Genomic DNA, 23,540 nt, shown 5'->3' with positions numbered 1-23,540 from the left:
TTTTCATTGGCTTCGTTTCTGCCAAAGCTCCCTTTAAACAATGATTCTTCACCTCTGCAGCTGTCTGGAGCTCCTTTTCCTTTGCTGGCTCCCCTCTATCTTTTTCCTGCACGGACTTTTCCTGACATGATTCTGTAGTTAGGCTTAGTTCCTTCCCAATCTCCTGTCCATTCGAATTGCGAGTCCCTTTTCACCTCATAAATCCCTAGGCACTATCTGAGAGTCCGAGTAAATCTGGTAGTACCCAGGGCCCAGTGTACAGGTGTGCTGTTAGATGGCAAGAGAACTTCGAGCTGGGAAATTAGTCATAATGAGTGTTTCTCTCAGTAGAGGGCAGGAAAGCGTACTCCCTCAGTCATGTAGATTAGCATTGATTACAGCTGTCTGGAGTTCTTGCTGGGACACATGGCAAAAAAAAAAAAGAACTGTTGATATTTGATTCATCTGCTTGGCAAACCAGAGGTTTATTCCATTGAAAATATTTGTTATATATGAGCCCCCTCGGTTGTTTGAGAAAGGGTGGGAAGAGGGGTGAGGAGAGGGGAAGTACATTTACTTTGTTGTCTGTCCCTTCCTCCAAACCTGGTGTGAAATTCCACTTGGCATACTTTCTAAAATTTGGCCTGAGTAGCACACACAAGGATACACAGTGTATACAGGAAGCAGAATTCAACAGAGTACCTTTGGCTAGCACCCATGCTTATACAGAAGAGGAAATGGGCCGTTATCCCACTCTCTACTTGCTGAACTTTGGCTACCATTGCTGTGAGGACAATATTTATCCTCATCTCACTTCATTCAAACTACTGCATTGTTTTCAAGGCACAGTATGAGGCCACAGAAACAAAACCCAAGCAAAACAAAACCTTACCTACCACAGCCAGACAGCTAATAAGTAAGAGAAAAACTTGACAAAATCAGGTGTACTTAAACATTGTTGGTATTTGTACACAAAGTGCTTTATAAAATAGGAGTGGATTAACCACCAAGATGTACTCTCTTGAGGGCATTTAAAGTTCCTTAAGACATGGATTTTTTAAAGTGGAAAGGACATTTTATTGATTTTACAGATGTTCAGAATACAGATGTACAGATTCAGAATCATAGGGAATAAGGGCATTGTCCAGTATTATGTAGGGAGGAAGGGACAGAACCAAGACCTGGACTAGGATCTCTGGATTCTCTAACATCCTTCAATGTATTACGTGCTTACATATCATGGTGGGTGGTATGAAGTCTGAGGCGCTATGAGTTTGATTACAGTCAACTTTTGCTTACCCACAATGAAAATATTCGATTTATAAATTTTCTACCGCAAATTGTAATCTTGTGCTTCTTTTCTCTATGATGAGAGCACATATCATGCCACCTCCAACTTCATTTATATTCATTATTTCATTGTAACTAAATGTTATAATTATTATACTCCTCCAACAAAAGTAAAAACAGATTTTTTTCTGACTGAAGGAAATTGGGGAAGGCCTCACAGAGGGCTTTCTTTATCTTAGGATTCAGAGAGGAAGTTTACTGGAACAAAAAAAGAGGGAAGGAAGAAGGAACCAAGATGGCGGCATAAGTAAGTGCCTGCACTTGCTGCCTCCCACAACCACATAAAAATTACAACTAACATACAGAACAGCTATCATCCAGAACCATGGGAAAGCTGGCTGAGTGGAAGTACTACAAGGAGAGAGGTAGAGAAGAAAGCACATTGAGACTGGTAGGAGGTGCAGAGATGAGGAATGTGCCGGTCCTGCACCCACATGTGCCACTTTTTTAATTGGGAGGGAGATCGCCTCTGCAGAGGCAGCCCAGAGGAGGAGTGAGAGGTCCCAGCCCCACAACAGACCCCCAGCCCAGGGTCCCAGAGCTGGGAAAAGAAGTCCCTACGGGCAGTAAGAACTACGGGCTGTAAAAACCAGTGCAGATTGGGGCTGAGTGACACACAGGCTGCATGAGACCCAGCTGCTCCTCTTAAAAGACCTGCACCACAAACTGAACTTACAAGCTCCCACTTCCTCTGAGCTCCAGTGCTGGGTGAGGCTCTGGGGGACCCAGACACATACGGGGAGAAACTGGACTGTCTGGCATTGGGGCAGGAACTCGGGGGCAGCTATCTTCCAGACAGAGGTGCTCACAGAGGTCATTGTTCCCGTGCTGGACCTCCCTGGAGCAGGACTGACTGGCAGCCATTTCTGTTTGCTCCGCCCTGGTGATTCCCTGAGACCCCACCCCACCCAATTTATAACCCCACCCAAGCTGTGCTTAGCTGCTTTTGCATATGAATGGCCTATCCTTTCTCAGCCTAAAACCTGTCAAACAAGCTGCAGCTGGGTCAGGGAGCCCCAAAGTTATCAATAAAAGGCCCAAGGCCGCACCAGCACCAGCCTGCCTTGCTTCACAGCTGGGCCTCATCTGGGCACTTCCAAACCCCATACAAAGAGGAGGAATCTGCATATCTCTCTGTAGCTACTGCTGGGAGGCCCCAGGAAGTGGCTGACTTTGCACCTCCCTGGAGGTCCAAGAGCCAGTGTACCCAGTGATCAGTGTCAGACCATACCAGATTACAACTCTTCACATCCATAAGTGACACACTCAAAGGGCAGACTCAGTGAGCACCAAAGCCCCACTGAAGCAAGTCCTGCTCCATAAGGGTGTCTCCTGCATAGCAGCTCTCCCACTGTAGTCACAGCTGGTCCCCACAGCCAATAGTCCTGGAGGTCAATTCCTCCCAGTGACACCAAGAGCAATCAAGGCTCAACTACAAGACTGTGCACACTGCCCACAAAAGGGTCCACCAAGAATTTCCACCTCAGATGATTGGGGAGGCTGAGCCACTGGGCCCTATAGGACACCTACTACACAAAGCCACTCTATCAACTCAAGGAGACTTAGCAGCTACCCAATACACAGAAACAAACACAGGGAAGCAGCAAAATGTGGAGACAAAGAAACATGTCACAAATGAAAGAAATGGAAGAAAGCAAACTACTGTATATAGATTTCAAAATCACAGTTATAAGGTTACTCACGAATCTTCTAGAAACTTCTAAGGAACTTAGTGAAACCTTCAAGGATCTTAGTGAGAATGCCCAAAAAATGGAAAAGGACCAGTCAGAAATTAAGCACACACTGACTGAAATAAAGAATAATATACAGGGATTCAACAGTAGACTAGAGGATCCTGAGAATCAAGTCAATGATTTGAAATATGAGGAAGCGAAAAACACCCAACAAGGTGAGTAAAAAGAAAAAAGAATCCAAAAATATGAAGATAGCATAAGGAGCCTCTGGGACAACTTCAGGCATACCAACATCCAAATTATGGGGATTCCAGAAGACGAGAGAGAGCAAGATATTGAAAACCTATTTGAAGAAATAATGACAGAAAACTTCCCCTACCTGGTGAAAGAAATAGATTTCCAAGTCCAGGAAGCACAAAGAACCCCAAACAAGAGGAATCCAAAGAGGGCCACACCAAGACACATCATAATTAAAATGCCAAGAGCGAAAGACAAAGAGAGAATCTTAAAAGCAGCAAGAGAAAAACAGCTGATTTCTCAATAGAAACTATGCAGGCAAGAAGGGAATGGCAAGAAATATAGAAAGTGATGAATAGCAAGAACCTACAACCAAGATTACTCTACTCAGCAAAGCTATCATGTAGAATTGAAGGCCAGATAAAGAACTTCACAGACAAGAAAAAGCTAAAGGAGTTCATCACCACCAAACCAGTATTATATGAAATGCTGAAGGGTATTCTTTAAGAAGAGGAAGAAGAAGATAAAGGTAAAGTTAAAAAATTATGAACAACAAAGTGACAACAAATACATATCTATCAATAAGTGAATCTAAAAATCAAGTGAATAAAAAATCTGATGAACAGAATAAACTGGTGAATGGAATAGAATCAGAGGCATGGAAATGGAATAGACTGACGATTCTCAGAGGGAAGAGGGTGTGTGGGCGGGTGCACGGGAAAAGACTAGACAAAGATCTTATATGCATGTATGCATTACCTATGGACACAGACAATAGGGTGGCGAGGGCCTGGGGTGGGGTGGGAACTGGGTGGAGGGGAGTTATGGGGGGGAAATAAAGAGGGACATCTGTAATAATCTCAACAATAAAGATAAAAAAATCAATAAAAACATAAAATAAAATAAAAACATACCCAAAAGAGGGAAGTATGAACTGAGTCGGTAGTTTGTGTATTAATTGAAAAAAAAGCAAGTTTGTAAAAATCTACCCCATTGGAGAGAGTGAGAGAGGAGGAGTGGGAAGGAGGAGAGGTACAGATAGAGAAATAGATGCGAGAAAGAGAGCGAAAAGGGATGGGAAGCAGAGGAAAGAAGAGGAGGAGAGGGAGGAGGAAGAGAGGCAGGGAGAAAGCACTAAAGAGAGAGGAAGATAGGGGAGGGGAGGGGAAAATATTGAGAATGTTGTGGCAGTAGGAAAACGCAGTTATTTAAATAATCGGTGATAGAATCAATCTTAGTAAGAAAATCGTTTGTTTGATAGTACATTTGTGTATTATGAAACATGTAACGGGTCATTTACATATGACATCATAGAACCTTTGAGGCTAGCTTCTAGAAGAAGTTGGCATAACAATATATTAAAAGTAGGTGTAATTATGTTGCATTAAAAAATATTTAAAAAGCCCTAGCTGGTTTGGCTCAGTGGATAGAGCATCGGCCTGTGGACTGAAGGGTCCTGGGTTCGATCCCAATCAAGGGCACATGCCCAGGTTTCGGGCTCGATCCCCAGTAGGGGGTGGGCAGGAGGCAGCCAATCAATGATTCTCTTTCATCATTGATGTTTCTATCTCTCTCCTTCTCCCTTTCTTTCTGAAATCAATAAAAATATATTTAAAACAAAAAAAACATGAAAAGTATTACATTAAAAAAGAGAAAAAATCACAAAAGGTATAAGAAAAATTATCTTAGAGAAATCTGATTAATTTATACAATCAACTCAGAGTCAGAAATAAGCAATGACTAAAAAGTAGTATTGCTGTGGTATTTTAGTTCTGCCTTTTAATCTAACAATATTATAATACTAGAGGCGTGGTGCACAAAATTCCTGCATGGGTGTGGTCCATAAGCCTGGCTGGCGATTGAAGCTCGAGTGTCTGTTGTGGAAGGGCAGGTCCCAGCTGATCTCTGGGCCCTGGGAAGCACCTGGGCCCCCGGGCCTCTCTGTGCCCCTATCTGCCTGAGTCATGGTGCCCGAGTCCCCATGCAGAGATGCAGGGAGTGTGGCAGGACACCGCGGACTGGGGCGCAGCGTGGGCCTCTGGGCCACCCAGTGGCGCCGCATGGAAGCCAGGCGGGCAGCACGCTCTCTCCCAACCAGCCTTGCTGACCACCAGTGCGGGGCGGGCTTCTCACAGGCACCGGGCACCTGAGTGCTGGGCTTCCCTGGCGCGCCAGCCCTGGCGTCCCAGGGGAGGGTAGCAGGAGGAGTGAGAGCGAGCTCGGCGGACACTCTGCATTCTCACTGCACCTCCGTCCGCATCAGCTCCCCCCACCCCCAGGTAGCCTGCGAGAGGTTGCAGCACACCTCGCTGATGCCTGCTATGTTCTGCACTGTCCCCTGGTGGTCAGTGCATGTCATAGCGAGCGGTCGAACTCCCAGTCTCCAGGTGGAACGACCGCCCAAGGGGACAATTTGCACATTAGGCTTTAGTTACATAGGATGCAGCAATAACATTGTCATATTAGCCTTATTTAAATTCTCATTTAGTTGGAAAAAAACAAACGGAATCACTTTAAGTCACAAATTAGGCTCACATATAGGATTAGAATGCAGAAAACTTTATTCACATATTTAATATTTGTTTTGTTGAGTCATAACTATAGCATCTCACTTCATGGTGGTCTATGAACAGCCAACTGTTGTATGTATGGGTTTGTATAATATGACGTAGTGGAAAGAACTTTTGAAATCCATCAGAATAGATTCTAATCAAGCTGTTTGAATTTGAAAGAGTGTAGCCCTGTACAAATAACCTTCCCTACAAGCATTAGTTAAAATGGAGATTATAATGCTTATAATTTTTTGAGGATAAATCAAATAAGATATGAAAGCATCTAACACAAGGCCTGGTATACAAAGGACATACTCAAGTGTAAATTCTCTTTCCTCTTGCCTGCCTAATCTAAAACCTGATATTTACTTTGTATCCCTTAGGGAGAAAAACACAATTCAAAAGACAGGAAATTGAATTCCTAGGAAATTTGGGCCGGAGAAGAATACTTCAATTTTTAAGGTAATTTAATTTTTCTAGTACTAGAAAATCAATGCCTAATATCCAGCTGCCTTAGTGCTGAGTAAATTCTTAGATTATTTCTCAAACAATTCTGAAATCATTGGACACTGATGCAACTTGCTTTGTGAATATAAAATTTTGCCTAGCTAATTAATCTAGATTAATGCACCTATTCAGCATAAGCCACGAGAAGGGAGAACAAAAACAAATAAATGTAAAAAGGCCAAGTATGTGATAACCCCAATGCCTTATCTTACCTGTCTTTCTAAATAAAATAGACTCCAAATATACAGGTCTATATTGACTTATTGCTCATTCTTTCTAAAATTGTGATCATGAGGCACTAAAAATAGATTCCGGCGCTATTTATGTAGTTTTCTTTTTAAATGGACATTTCACCGTCCATTGACTCCTCCCTCAAAATTTTGACTCCCCCGGAAGAACAATAAAAGAAAAGATCACCTCCTCTGCTACTATTTCCCTGAGATGTATTTTATTTCCATCTATTAATCCGCCTGAGGTGAACTGATGATCCCATCAATAGGTTAGTGTCACACAAGGACACTGGATCTCTGTCCAGGAAGAATAAGCGTCCTCGTGGACAATGACACTTTAGCTGTCTCCCGTTGCTTTTATTCTAAATTCAATTATCTCTAGGACAGAAAGAAGGTTCTCAGATGTCTCACTACAGCAGACCGTATAATGCTAGATGTTTTATTGGCAATCTTGCAGAGTTTCTGCTTAGTTAACATTTCAAGAAAAATTAAACTCATAATATGTGATCCATAAGAGTTCTGTTTAAAACTCAAATGTTTCCTTTCGTGTAAAAGTTTATGATTAAAAATCAATTATGGTAACAATATTCATATTGAAAATGCTATTAAACTGACTTAACGCCTTTTCCCTCTGCATTTTTTCAAGGGTAACTTATAGTGGGTGAAATGATTCTTTTAAGGAAGAACATGCTTTGATTTAGGGTCACTCAACTTAATTTTGATAAGCAAGCCAGAAGAAACATAAGTACATCAACATAGTGGGTAGAGGTGGAAGAGGGCATACAAGGGATAAATGATGATGGAAAAAATAAAATGAAACAAAAAATATATGAAAAAAAGAACTATATCAAGATATTATTGAGGAGATAGAAAGAACTTGCAATATATCTTCTGAATCACGGCTTGACTTCTTTTTAAAAAATATTTTTTATTGATTTCAGAGAGTAAGGGGGAGAGAGAGAGAGAGAGAGAGAGAGAGAGAGAGAGAGAGAGAGAGAGAGAGAAACATCAATGGTGAGAGAGACTCATTGATTGGCTGCCTCCTGCATGCCTCCTACTAGAGATCAAGCCCACAAACTGGGCATGTGCGAATGTTGACCTCCTGATTCAGAGGTCAACACTCAACCACTGAGCCATGCCAGCTGGGCATGGCCATGGCTTGGCTTCTGATACTCTCAGAACTGCTTAGCTACACATACATACCCTCTTCCATATCTCATACACCATCTGCCTCCTTGTGAACCAGGACCAAACACCTCAGTTAGAATCAAGCAATTCACAGACACTATCCCACTTTTTCTCATAGAAACTACATGTTCTTTTATGGGTAAACTCCACTCCTGGGCAATATGATGTTAGTGTCACTACCAGCGTGCATGCTATCCTCTGGGCATTCTGTATCCTTAGAGTTCCCTTACTGGGAGCTGGTTGTCCTGGATTACAAAATAAACAGACCGTGCTATGCTGGGAGCAATAGCAAGGCATGGGCACCATTTTGTGTGTGTGTGTGTGTGTGTCTGTGTGTGTGTGTGTGTGTGTGTGTGTGTTTAATCTGACATTTGCTATTTCAAAAAAATCAAATTTTATTCTTTAGAAACAAAAAATTCAACAGATGTATTTATAATTAGTTTCTGGTTTAGTATTAATATTTAGTATTTCCATCCCTTTATTCTACCCTGCTCCCACCCTTGACTACCAAAGAAACCCTTCCTCCCTAGCTTCAAACTCAAGTTCTTGTCTACTCAGAACGGCCTGTCCTATTGTGTATACCCCACTGGACTCCCTTTCTGCATACCTGTCTGCCTCCAATTATGGCCCCTTTTCATTTACAGTGGGTTACAGCTAATTAAAATAAAAGGATTTATTTGTATTTGATATTAACTTGTTTGTATTATACAAATATTGTTTTGAGTGATGCTTCCCTTCATACATGGACAGTTTTGAAACATTTGTCAGTAAAATTTAAACACTTGTCTATGCATCAGATTTTAGCTCCTGTGCATTCTTTTTCTTTAATGTGAAAGACATCATGATGTTTCCTGACTTGTGTCTGGCCTTATGAATAAAGCCATGTTTGACTCTGCACTCTAATTAATGGAGTTCATTTTCCGGCCAGGTCTCTATTGGCAGCCCAGGATGGATGAGGGCCAAATTTCTGAGGTTGGTTGTTCACTGAGTAGCCTAAACACAGACACAGACACACACACACACTCATGGCATCAGCAAATGCGGTTTAAGGTGGTCCTTCTAGAACAGCTCCATTGCAAATGGAAATTTCTTCCTCCACTTTAAATTATATTTTACCATAAGAACTTGCTTGATTTCTCTTCAGCTTCCATGCCTGGTCCCTAGAGATACTGACAACAATCTCTCACTTACCCAGATATTTTTTAAAAACAATTTTGGGCAGTAGATTAATTTAAAACCTTCTTACAATGAGGATCGTAAGAAGTATAAGGTAGTAGTAAAGAGCGGAGGCTCTGGAATAGATAAGATTTGGTCATGACGCAACCATTTACAACTATGTAAACCTCCTTTTTCTTATGTAGAAAATGGGAAAATTGCCCTTGCCAGTTTGGCTCAGTGAATAGAGTGTTGGCCTGTGGACCAAAGGGTCCCGGGCTCTATTCTGGTCAAGGGCACATAACTTGGTTGTAGGCTCCTTTCCAGCCCGGGGCACGTGCAGGAGGCAATCAATCTATGTGTTTTTCTCTCACATTGATGGTTCTCTCTGTCTTTCCCTCTCTCTTCCACTCTCCGTAAAAATCAATGGAAAAATACCCTCAGATGAGGATTAACAGAAAAAAAAGAAGAAGAAGAAAATGGGAAATTTTTAGTACCCACTTATTGGTGGTGTCATATAGGTTAAATGAGATTTAGCATAGTGTCTAAGCACTCAGTAAATGGTAGCTGCTATTATTGCTAATTATTATTAAGATTATTAAGGTCATTTTCATAATGAGGACTAGGGCTATAATTAAGAGTGGTCTATTTTAACTTGGCTAAAAATGACAGTCTCATCTGACTTGGCGATATTTTAGCTCTCAGGATCTCTGAAATATTTATAGCAGTTAAAGGAAATTCTACCCAGGCTTTGTAATAGATGGGAGGGCCGCTCAATATCTCTCTGGCAGACACTGTAGGCTGGGATTCTTTTTTTCTTTTTTAAGCTTGAAAAGGCTATGTCCTTAGTATAAAAATATTTACATTTTCTATTACCAGGTGAAATACTATATCTCTCAGCAAAAAAAGTATTGGGAATATTACAAGTAAGTATAGGACTTCAGTAGATGCATTATTTTGAATTAGAACCCAAAGATATTATATATCTTTGGGGGGAAACATCTTATGTAACCTTATGGAACAGTGTTTCTGTAGCAACATGGGCAAACATACAAGCAAACTTGTAGCTCTAAAAGCTGCCAAAGACACTAAATTAAGGAGACATGGTTTTAGATAGAGTGACAGAGAGGAATGTGGCTTGCAAGAGTTTGATATAATCGTGTGCATAAAACTGTAAAATTGAAACAATATACCAATAGGTTAAAGTATTAAATATGGGGAATTGTGAGATATACCATTGTGATGATTTCCCTTTTCCAGGGACACTAGCATGATCAGATGGAACCAAATGCTCTGGAAACTCCTTTCCTTTAAGGTAAATGTCTGAGAATTATGCTTCCTTATTTATTCTCACCCTGTATACAGAAAGGCTGTCTCTGGGTGTCAAATTTGACATTTTGGAATATCAAAGATATCATTCTCGCTTGATTATAAAATGGTAAAAATACCTTGTTCTATTTTAAGAACATGCAGGGGTCAAGATGAAAAGGACCTAACTATAAGTTTACCTTAAATTTCAGTGTTTGAGTCCTTTAGAAACACAAGGCTTTATTTAGAAGTCCCACACAACAGAATTTTCTACTAGTATACTTCTTTCTCCTCTGCTTTCTTACTCTAAGCCAGAGTTCTGAAACGTAAGCACAATAAAGAGAAAGGATATATTAAAATTATATTCATATTTGGGGACTATTAGAAATTCCAAATTGTCTCCTACAATGACTTTAATTCAATGTGGTTTTTTTTGGAAAATCCAAGATTATATACATACTAGAGGCCCAGTGCATGAAATTTGTGCACTTGGGGGTAGTCCCTCAGCATAGCCTGTGCCCTCTCGCAGTCTGGGAGTCCTCAGGGGATGTCCAACTGATGGCTTAGGCAGGGAGTGGGCCTAAGCCAGCAGTCGGACATCCTTAGCACTGCTGCAGAGGTGGGAGAGGCTCCTGCCACTGCAGCTGTGCTTGCCGGCCATGAGCCTGGCTCAGGGCTTCTGAATGAGTGGCACTCCCTCTGTGGGGATGCACTGACCACCAGGGGCAGCTCTTGCATTGAGCGTCTTCCCCCTGGTGGTCAGTGCATGTCATAGCGACCAGTTCCGATGTTCAGTCAATTTGCATATTAGTCTTTTATTTAATAGGATATAATCTAAATAGCACATTGATATATTAACTATTAACTTGGGAATGGTCATTTACAAAAAGCAATAAAGAATAAAACTGAAATGAAGCAGTAGGTTTTGTTTTTTAAAAAAAGGATCAATACTTTCAACCTAAAAGAAAATGGCTTGCACTTTAAAAAAGGAACTATTATCAATCAAGATATACCCTGTATGAACTACTGATACTATTACTTAACATTTTTATTTTAATAAAAGAAATATTTAAACAATGTATATTTATTCTTAAGTTATAAGACAGAAGTACTTGTCAAATCATTATGTAAAACAATTAATTCATATCACTAATCCTGGTAGATGAGTAACACACAAGATCGTGGGTTCAGAGAAGTGACATTTAATATTTGATAAAACCTGACACTTTGCTGTAGATACTAAGATAAAAATAATTTTAAATTAATTGTTTTTCTTTCTAATAACATCAGGATATTGTAGTCTGTGGTATCACCTCCATTAGGGCTTTACGCCTCCAATCACATTTGTTAAACACACACACACACACACACACACACACACAAAAAAAAAAAAACAACAACAACACACACACACACACACAAAAAGAAAACACAGAGTTTTCCCATTGCAATACTGATCAGTTCTCGACAATATTAGAGTGGAGTTGGGGTGAGTGACATCACTGGTCCATAAGAGTTGCCAAGTGTCAAACTCTGACACCTTTGATTTGTCTTTTCTGAACTGACCTGTGTCTCCTCCTCCATAAACAGTTCCTTATCACTGTCTGTGTTCACAGGATAAACTCGATATTTTCAAGTCATCAGGGCCAAATATGCACTAGAATTTTCTTTCCAGGTCCAAATATGCTCTAGGATTTTATCTTCAGCTTAAATCATTTTGACTACTTGGGTAAAAAAAGAAAAGGCATGAATTCAGTATGCCTTGCAAAATATTTTTTAAAGGGATGTACATTCATTTGCATCAAAATGTAATCATTGATCTCAGAATAAACATATCCTCTTGATAACTCAGACATGCATAGGGAAGTTAGTGAAAATTGTCTGAAGAATACCTGGCTGTCTTCTCTGTGTCAATCACACAGCTCTTCTTGACAAATTTTTTTGCAATTGACACGCACATATAAACCTTTATATACACACTAACATGAGCACACACACATGAGCACAGGCACTTTCAAATCTGCAGAGATAACTAGCCATGTGAATCTGCATGTTCTGTGTTCCATAGACCACACAAAAAAATATTTCCTATATGGAAAAAAAGTTAGGCTTGCTATTATTACAGAAAGGCCTGTAAATCACATAGGTTAAACAAGTGAATAGAACAAAAAAAGGTATACTTGACATTCTCCTTTCAGCAATTCAACCAAATTCAGTGTGCGACTCCAAAGCCTAGAATCATGTGGTGTGGATTGAACTTCATCAGTCAGTGTTCATTGCATGCCTCCCAAATACATGTCATTATTATTAATTACTTTCTACAGGCTGTGGTTCCTTAAGATGACCCTCAAAAGTTTAAAAAGCAAACAAAAATATAAACAAAATAATATTCATTCAAAAATCCCAATTAGCAATGATTCATTCAAGAAAAGTTTTTGCCAGAAAATTTTTAATTAATTTATAATTGGAATTCCTTGTACTTTTTCAAAAATCCCAAATGATTTTTAAAATCAATTTACAATTTTTTTCTATTTTCTCATATACAAATAAAAAGGAACAGTTTTTAAAAGGTGTTTCTATTATTCCAAAACTTTAAAACTTCCTCTCTCTTTCTCTCTCCCCCTCTCTCTCTCTCTCTCTCTCTCTCTTTTTCTCTGTATATTTGACACAACACACAGGCACATTTACAATGAAATAGCCATTATCTTTAAATAGGTCAGAAGTGCTTGGCTTCAAATTTGACAGTTTTAGAGCAATCATTAGTAACAATTTTTTCAACAGATAGTTTTCATTACCAAAAACAATATATTTCTACCATAATCTAAAAAATTCATACATAATGAAGATGAATTTGATACTTTTATTAATTAAAGAATTTTTTCTTAGTGAGAATATATGTGGAAGTTGGGTAATTTTAAAGAGGCCTCACCTTTCCAAAGTGAACTAAACAAAACTTAAAAATGAAGAGAAAAGAAGCAACGGCCTTGTTGAAAATTCTTATATTTTTTCTTAGATAGAGAAAAATAGATTTTAATATGCTTATTAAGTTAAGACATGTGTTCCTTATATTAGTCTCTTAAGTTACAAAAAATTCTGAGCCATAATTTTTTCAATATATAAGTACACATATAAATACTATTTTGGTATACAGATAAATGTAATATGCACTTACACTTAATATAATACATGTTGTCATACATATTAGTGCCGCTATAACCAAAGTTTATATGAGAAAAATTCTGACCTCTGAAATATCAGAAGGAGCTTTCTGATCTTTTCTTTCCAGCTCACTAAGAAAAAAGTACTATTCATTTTATTTGCAGCAGAGTTGTTTGATACCAACAGATGGAACATACTAGTATACAACAATGGTTGTCTAATTGTCTAGAAACTCTTGCTTGGGGGAGAATTCCAGAAGCAGGGTCACCTTCTTAACTCCCAAGTCCATAGTACCTGACTCTCCTGAGCTAATCAGTGACTTGTCCTTAAGGACTCCAGGTGAGGTGGCGGTGTTAGGTCCCTGAGAGGCTCCAGCGAAGGAAAATACGGTGCCAGGCTTTCTCCCTGCGGCCTGGTGAGATTGTGGCCCGCTGTTAGGGATATCAGCTCTAACACTAGAAAGGGGCAAGTCCCAGGAAATGGAGACGCTACACTTGTGTGAACCTCAGGAATTTAAGATGAAGGCCAACATTGACTCCACCCAACTTTATCAGGACTTTTTGGCTTCCAAAGAGACCACATGGAGCTTCAAGAGAAGGCCAGGTGTGTATGTATTTTAAAAATATTTTTTAAAGCATAATAATGATATTAATGATTTATCAATAATTTAATTATATAGCTCCTACTCAATAATCTCTTATATAGTGCTATGATAACCTTGTCTTAGATTTTTTTGTGTGTGTTTTACCTGATCTGAACACCTATCCAGATTGAAGTTTACTTTTTAATATAGGTACTTATTTTCATATTTCAGTTTAGAGTTTCAAAAGCCTGACCAGAGTTAAAGAATGATGAAAGTGGTGCAGGCCTAATATTAGACAGCAATCTCAGAAAAGGCTACACTTGCAAGATGCCAGGTCATGTGTATGATGCATGAGATCTGGGCCAAACAATGCAGGTAATGTCAAGCTCATTCAATGACATATTTTGTTTGTTTGTACCTTCTTATTTATCCTCTTTGAACTTAGAGAGGCTGACTTTCAACATTATTTCTTTGAGCTATGAAGTCCTCTAAACGTATCTCCTCGTTTCATCTCTCATTTTTACTTACACATATGGTCTCTAATATTTACTTGATTACATTTGTTATGACTTGACAAAGAGTTGATATTTTGTTTGTAATACAGTATTAATTGTAAGGAATTTAATTTTTTTATGTTTTCAGTTGAACCCTGAAAATCACACAGGCCTCTAATTGAGTCTCCTGTGTTAGATTAACATGATGCCACTCAAACAACATGTTTCAGTCATGGATCTCCTTCAGTGATATGAAAACTTGCACTTAGATTCTTTTTTCTTTATCTAAGGATATATTATAACAGGAATGTTATTATATGTTACTTTAACACTTTATCTGGATCTATTTTCTGTCATTAACTTAGTGTCTTCCAGTTCAGAAGGGAATTTTTCCCCCCTCTTAAGCCATTTCTAGCCCTGTGAGTTGCCATGGTGGTTAGGTGGTCAGAGATATGAATGTGGTTAAAAGCTGGTGTTTCTTTCTCTCTCTTTCCCACATGCACACAGCCACATAGAGCCACAAACTATATACACATACCACACTTCATACACATACCACACATCAAGTGCGCACACACACACACACACACACAAAGATGTTAGTAATCTGTAGCAATCCAGGAGAATGCTAGGTGTAAGAGTCTTTGGACTGCTCATAAGAAAATGAATTCTTTGTTCATGACCTTTTGCCAGAGCTCAGTTTATTTCTAAACTGTAATTAGAAAATTAGTATTAGAATTATTATCAGTATTCATATAATATCCAGCAGCAATAGAGATATCACTTTCCTCTCCTGTGTAAGTAAAACAATATGGCTCTGCAAATTGTCCTTTACTATCAACTTTGATCTCTAAACCAAAAGTTGAATAACTCAAGATTAGAAGCTCAAATAATATGAGATGTAAAAATTAATATATTACTAATTTTTAAATATTTCAGACACAGAGACCAATGCAAACGAGCTATTTTTACTGTTCTTCCTGCCAACTGTACTGTCTGAAGACTCTGGCCAATGTTTGAAAGCTCTTTTAACTCAGAACTCCCTCAGATGTTCTTTTATGATAAGAAAAAAAGGAGAAAGCAGAACAGTTTTGTGTTCTGAGGTAATGAAGGAAGGTCAGAAAGCATACCATATAGAATTTTGGAAAAGTGTCAGAACTTCTTAGAAAAAAAAGATAAAGATTATGAGCAGCATTAATCTTGCAATCCAATGTAACGATTCCTAAGGCTAATTGAAGTCTTGTGGAACAAGTAACGTGTTGACCCTCAAAATAACCTCATTGGGACTGTGAACAATAATGGGGATATTAGATAGAGGTGACAAGAGATTTAATGTTAAATTATAGCAGCGACTTCAGACTCACACAGTAAACTCGAAGCAGAGTGCCTCCCATATCTTAATTCTTTTTTTGGACAGTAGGACTGTAAATGCTGTATTTTTCTTGTTTGCATCATCACTATAGTAACCATATAAATCATCTTAGCTGAGCTACTTTTGAGAGTGACAGGAATACTATTATTATTCTGAAACAGCAGGAATAAACTTGGACTGCCTGGGGGAAATACGCATGGTCACCCCAAGAATATATTTGTGGTAGAGGAAATATTTTATTATCATAGAATATGTACTAGTATGCACCCTATGGAACCTCAATAGCAGTTTCCAATTATTTGTGACTCAACCTAAAATTAAACCAGTACAACCTCCAAAATTTGATCAACATTGAGATTTGTTGCCAGGAGGAAAAGTGATTGAATTTCCAAGTTAAAAAAAAAGAAAGAAAGAAAAGAAGAAAATGAAGGGCGGGGGGGGAGAAAGAAAAATTTCATCCAAGTTTTAATCATAGCGCTTTAAAAGTTGTGTTTAACAGAGAATTGGTCTAGTGATATGGTCTAGTAAGTGTTAGAAACAAAGTCTTGTGAATTGCAAATATGATATAAAATGGTTGTCTAAATATAGGTCTATCAATGGAATATTCGTAGGATATAATTCTTGTCTTAAGTATCTGCACAACATTGTGGAGATTTCAATAAAAAATATATGTATGAATCATCACACAAAAATTCTGTAATGTTTCCATGTTGTAGAAGGATGTTATAATTAATATCTAGTCTAAGATTGAAATCATCACAACTAATAATACTGGAAAATATTTTAGGGGAAAAAACTGCTGAAAATGGTATTATAATACACAGAAACACAAAGGATCAGGCTATTTTTAAACCTGATTTTATGTGAGATTGTGGTATTTTACTAAAATGTAAAATTTTCCAAAGTTAGCTTATTTGATCTAGGACTCTTAGTAAATGCATACATTTACTTTGAATAAGTTATTTTTTTTAAAAAAAAGCTAAACCAGTTGTATGTAGTGGCACACCCTGACTCTTTAAATACTCCAAGTCCGATATCAATCTATAGGTTTCATGGATGAATGAAAAGATTACTGAAATCACAATGAGAAAACCTGGCTTGAGCAACTGTGGGTGAATGGTTAAGCCTCTCTGGGCTTAAGTTTTCTTACGTATAAGAATGAAAGAACTGGATTAGATTGTACCCTAGGTCCATTCCAGCTTTGGCAGTCTATACTTCTGCCCCAGTGATTCAAACCACCAAAGCCATTTTGTTGTTATTTGGCCATTAATCTTTAGATGATTATCCCCTTGACGTTGTAAGGTCTTATGTATCATAGAATGGCTTTCATTGATATGCATAAAAAATGAACGGTATTTAAAGGAATAATGGTAGGAAAATTTTTGGTTTAGATTTTTGACCTGTAAGGACTGTACCTTTCTCAGTTTCCCTCTAAATATTTTCATGTTGACAATCCACTGCACCTTGTGGCATTCTCTAAGTAGGATTTTCCAGCTGCATCCTTATTTCACTTTTACATGAGAAAATAATCCCAGTTGGTTCCTAAGGATTCACTTTCTGGAGAGGCATGGAATACATTTCTGATTTGTTTTTTTTCCTTTCAAAGGTATCTCTGCCAGCTATAAGTGAGATTCCATATGTTGTGTGGTATTTAAACAGAAACTGCTCTTGATTTTATTCACACTTGAACTACCCTATTTCAGATGTTCCAAAGAATATCTACCTAAAAATGAGCTGCAAAATAGATTATAAAATTATTTTGGCACCATTTACGGAAGAAAAAATGGATAGTATTTACTAACATATTATCACACCATCACATAGGAAAAGAAGGAGGCTGGTAATTTTGCTAGTTACTAGAGTACCATTTAAAGCAATTGAATGAACAGAAAGGTTTGTTATATCTCTTTGTCTTCTTGGAATGACTTCCACACTGAATAGTTGTACCTGGCTGTATGCTTTCCAAGACCCTCATTTTTCTCTGAAGCACTTGCAATTATAATAGTAATTTACAAGTTACAATATATAGTCATTTACAATTAAAAGCACATGCAAATTATAAGCACATCTTGGTTTTGTGATGATAAATCTGAACAGAATTTAAGCGCTTTGAGTCTCTTATAAGTGTTGTCATCTCCATAATAATTCTAACACACCCGTTATTCACAATGCTGGAGAGAATGAGTTGTGTAGCCACAAAGTAAGTACCTACTGACAGAGGCTGCCTATAGCAGGACCTTCTGTGGGTACAAGTTCAGATGCCTGGAACATTTATTACAGCAGATCCCACCACTTCAGGTTACTAATTGCTGATTCTCCAGAGTCTGGAGTATAGTAAGTATTAAAAAAATCTCTGACAGAGAGAAAATGATAAGTTGCCCTAAGATTAGATATGCTCTTAGTGTGAATGGAAATTTTATGTACATCTCTCCTTTGTAAATAAGTGCTTTCTAGACTTCATTCTCATAACTTGAACCATTAAAAAATCTGTACCAATTCTGCTGCATATTTTATGTATTTTTTTTAGTTACAGCTATTTTTACAATACTGAAGGTCTAATCTAAGACCTTTTTCCCTGGAAGTTTAGGAACAATGGCATCTACATAGTAATGCTGCAATGACTGAGACTTCCTGGTGTCTCAGCAACAACAAAAAAATGGAACGTCATTTCTAAATATGCCAAATAGAAATAGGTTCTAAGAATGTTAGAGCAAAAATTTTCAAAGCATCTTATTTTTAAACCAAGAGAATGCCATGCAAATCTTGAAAGTACTTATCCATGCCTAACAGCAGAAACATAAACATACATTTTTTACCAACTGAAATTTAATCATTCGGTCACAACTTGTTATCTTAAAATATAAAGAATAGTCTGCAGATGTCTTAAAGTCTTAGATTTGCTCTCCCAATGTTTAAGTCTAAATTAAACATAAAGGTTATATCCTATGACATGATGAAAACACAGTTCTATGTATAGGATTATTACAAAGCAATGCTGACACCTACAGAGAATGTATGCAAATATCCAAATTTAATTGGTATATATATATCATTGGTTGGTACGAATACTTAAAATCCCAGTTAACTTGATATGCAAAAACTGAAAGATCAGACAGAGGCCGAAAACCAGGACTACAGGTTTTATTAGAGGAGAAGTGATAGATCCTCCCTTCCCCCAACTGGTGGGCGGAGTATGATGTAACCTGCGGCCCGGAAATACCTGAGTGACTAACCAGGTACCTTATATGGACTATACATTGGACCACCAATCCACACCTGCCAAATACCCTAAGCCCTTGTCCTATATGGACAATGCAGTAAGCCACCAGTCAGTGTGCGCCGAGTACACTAAGCCCCCCACCCCTTCCCATTCCGCCCCTCAAAGGGCGTGCCCACCCCTGCATGTGCTGCTGTTCTCCCCTTGCGAGACAGCCCGGCAGGTCCTTCTCCTCTAATAAAGCCTGTAGTCCTGGTTTTCGGCCTCTGTCTGATCTTTCAAAAACAAGACAACTTGAGTTTGATGTGCTATATTTAAAAAGAATGTTTAATTTATAATAAAAGACTTCTTTATTGACCTTTCAACAAACTTTATTGTTGTAGCATTATTATTAGTGTCGAATCAAAATGATTTAATTATTTTAATAGCCAAGGGTGGAGCCTGTCCTACCAGCCCATTGCTGTGGACCCATCTGCTGATGTCAACTGATGACGTGTGTGAAAGATACTCCCAGTGAAAAACAAACATGCTTATCCCCCCCCCCACCCCACCACCACCATCCCTGTATTAGAGTAGCATTTCTAGCGAGGAAGGAGAGTTATTTTCCTCTTCCTGGGAAACCTAAGAAAGAGTGCTCCCAAATATATTACTAGAGGCCAGGAAGAAACATGCCCTTGATAAGTGTTTTCTCCTTGGGCTCTTCAACTGCATGTTATAAAGGAACTGTTCCTCTCAAATTAAAGCTTGATGTGCCCGTGGTCCAATGAATACTTTTTTTACTCTTTAATGAGCATGAACCAAAGGAAGGCAAAAGCCATCTCCTTTACTAAACAAATATTTGAGTGCCTAGTGGTCATGAGAAGAAATCAGGCTTTTACCATGATGAATAGAGCATACTGATTCCAATTTAAAGCTCAAAGTCCTACCAGCTATTGTGATAGAAAACATCCCATTTATTTGCAATAAAATGTACCTAAGAATGACTTCAAAAATGAAAGTTCAGTAACTTGGTGAAGAAAAAGTATAAAGTTGACTGAAACACAATAAAGCTGATTTAAATGAATATAAGTAACATGTTCCTAAATAAAAACATAGATTAGTATATAGATGTCCTTTATATCCTAATTAATTTGTAAATTTTACGTAGTTTCAAAAAAATCTTCATTGGAGTTTTGTTTTCTTAAATTTCTTAGAAGCTCTATTAGGGTTTTTCAGAGAAATATATATGTGTGTTGGGTGAGACAATCTGCTTTACTCAACCTACCACTTTAAATGTTAATTTCATTCAGAAATACCCTCACAAACAACTCAGAATAGTGTTTATCCCAACATCTGGGCATCTATGGCCAGGTCAATAAAATTAACGATCACAGGTGCTAATGGGCAATGTTAGTTAAGAGCAATCTGAACAAGAATACTAACAAGAGAACAGTACTAGCAAATAATTAATGCCTAATAAGATGTATATTCCATAACATATACTATATGCCATATTAAATGTGTACAATAGGAAGCAAAAATAATTAGTATTATCTAGACAAATACTTTAAAAAGCAGAATTTATAATTTATGAGTAGACTATAATCTCACAAAAGAAAGAATTAGTCAATAAAATGGTATTAGAAACATTGATTTTCCATTTTATTAAAAATTTTAAATAAAAATACAGAAAGTAAATTGCATATATCATCTGATCTTTAAATATGAATAAAGAAAAACTAAAATAAAGTCACAAAGTAAAGAGTGGTTGAATTAAGTAGAAATTTATGTGAGTCATAAATATGTCACACAAATTTAAAAAGACAATGACAAACTTGAGAAAAATATTTACAATGATTATGAAAAAAAAATAAAAAGCATAAGGCAAGGATTATGAAAGTTTATTCCCAAGAAAGTTAATACAAATGTTTAACAAATATAAGAAGAAATTGTTCAACATCATTAGTAATTAATTTAATGACTTTTAAATTTTGCACATTTTGCACATTAAAATTGTCAAAGATTAAAAGTAGACTATACTCACAATTGGGTAGGCATATGGTGAGAATACACACTCTCATTTACTGCTGATAGAATATTAACATGATAAAACCTTATGAAAAGATCATATATAACATGAGTTTAAATAATGATCATACTTTCTTGCATTAATTTTACTACATACTTTTATTCTTATTGAATTGTTGCTAAGGAATATATTCTTTTTTAAATTTATTTTTTAAATCTTTATTGTTGAAAGTATTACATATGTCTCCTTTTCCCCCCATTGACTGCTTCTAGCCCGCTCCCTCTTCCTCTTCTGCCCCAGGCCTTCGCCACCCTATTGTCTGTGTCCATGGGTTATACATATATGCATACAAGTCCTTTGGTTGATCACTTCCCACCCACCCACCCACCATTAATCTTTAGATGACTATCCCCTTGACCTTGTAAGGTCTTATGTATCATAGAATGGCTTTCATTGACATGCATCAAAAATGAACTGTATGTAAAGGAATCATGGTAGGAAAAATTTTGGTTTGGATTTTTGATCTGTAAGGACTGTGTACCTTTCTCATAGTTTCCCTCTAAATATTTTCATGTTGGCAATCCATTACACCTAGTGGCATTCTCTAAGTAGTATCTTTCAGCTGCATGCTTATTTCACTTTTACATGAGAAAATAATCCCAGTTTGTTCATAAGAATTCACTTTCTGGAGAGGCACAGAATAAATTTCTGATTTATTTTTTTTCTTTCAAAGGTATCTCTGCCAGCTACAAGTGAGATTCCATATGTTGTATGGTATTTTTCATTATATGGCTAGAGTTTATCCAATGAAATCTTTAGGACATAATGAGAATCACCCTCACATTCAAATCTCAGAAATATTACATTTTTTTTTTTTAAATATATTTTATTTTATTGATTTTTTACAGAGAGGAAAGGAGAGAGATAGAGAGTTAGAAACATCGCTGATTTATTTTTTCCTTTCAAAGGTATCTCAGCCAGCTACAAGTGAGATTCCATATGTTGTATGGTATTTTTCATTATATGGCTAGAGTTTATCCAATGAAATCTTTAGGACATAATGAGAATCACCCTCACATTCAAATCTCAGAAATATTACATTTGAAGTAATGACTATATACGTATCTAATTTAGTTAGTTATATAATCATAATTCAACATTATATCTATTACATTATATGTGTGAGAACAGAATATTGTTGTGCATAAGTATGTATAGGCATATTTTTAAAAAATGACCCTAGATAAAAAGTTTTAAGAGACTGTCAAAAAATAGTTTGAGGTTCAATTAAATTAAATTAAATACATTTATTTACTTTGGGATATATATGTATATTAAAAATGAATAAAATAAAATATTTTGTATATAAAATATGTCTCCAAGAATATGTTTCTTTGGTCAAGGAATCTTACTTTTCTTTTTTCAGAAAGAATTTTTGATTGAACTTATATATTTCTTGGGACATCCTCAAATATAGCACTGAAAAGATATGAAGTATTCCAGTTTTTCTAAGTGCATATAAATTTTATAATTCCCATAGCAACTGCAACTTTGAAACATTAAAAAACTAGATAAATGTTTAAGTGTAAAATACATTTTAAATGTGTATTATTTATACCAAGTGCCCTGATGTAAATAATGCATTAATATGTTCACTATTATTAATAATAGAAAGATTAAAATATAGAAAGTTATAAAATACATGTGAAATTTGGGAAGAAATATAAGATTATTACCCAAGGTAAGATCTAAAGAGAGAACATTTTCCAGTTTTGATAACAGGTTGAGTAAAGGCTAAAACGAGGCCAAGACAAACAGAATTTAGAGAGCTCTAAGGAAGCAGACAGGTGCTTGATTCCTCTTTCATTCTCCCCCATTTTCTCTATTAAGGAGCAACACCCCTATGAAAATTCTTTCCTTTTTCCTAAAGTGAAAATGATAATTTTTCATAGAACATCTATAACTTTTCATTTGTTTGTCATGTAAGTTATCACAGTGTATCAAGTTCTACTTGTCTTCTACCTTATTCGATTGTACTGTCAGGATGGTGGCCATGTGCCATTCATCTTGCTGTGCCCATATTGTACTGTAAATAAATACATATTGTCTTCAAACAATTAGGCATAATTGTAAAAGTTATAGTTATTACAACTAAACTTTTCAGTATGAGCAGCATGCCTGGAACTATGTTATGTGCTTTGAGAGTTAAGTCTAAGATATTCTCATACATATCTTATACTTATTTATGCAGTTATGTTTTGCATTGAAATGCACTTAATTATATAATATCTTAATTTCATGGAATAATAATATGTTTTATAGAATTAATCAAAATATAATATAATTGCATTATTCTAAAATTTTAGGATATAATTTTCAAAAATATTTGCTTTAAAAAACAATTGTCAAGTAAATGTCTACTTTTAATTAGCCTATATAATAAAAGCCTAATATGCAAATCAACCGAATGGCAGAATGACTGGTGGAACAACCGGTTGCTATGATGT

This window comes from Myotis lucifugus, unplaced genomic scaffold (genome assembly GCF_000147115.1).
Source record: "Myotis lucifugus unplaced genomic scaffold, Myoluc2.0 scaffold_1, whole genome shotgun sequence".
NCBI lineage: Eukaryota > Metazoa > Chordata > Mammalia > Chiroptera > Vespertilionidae > Myotis > Myotis lucifugus.
This window is presented reverse-complemented; position numbering follows the sequence as displayed.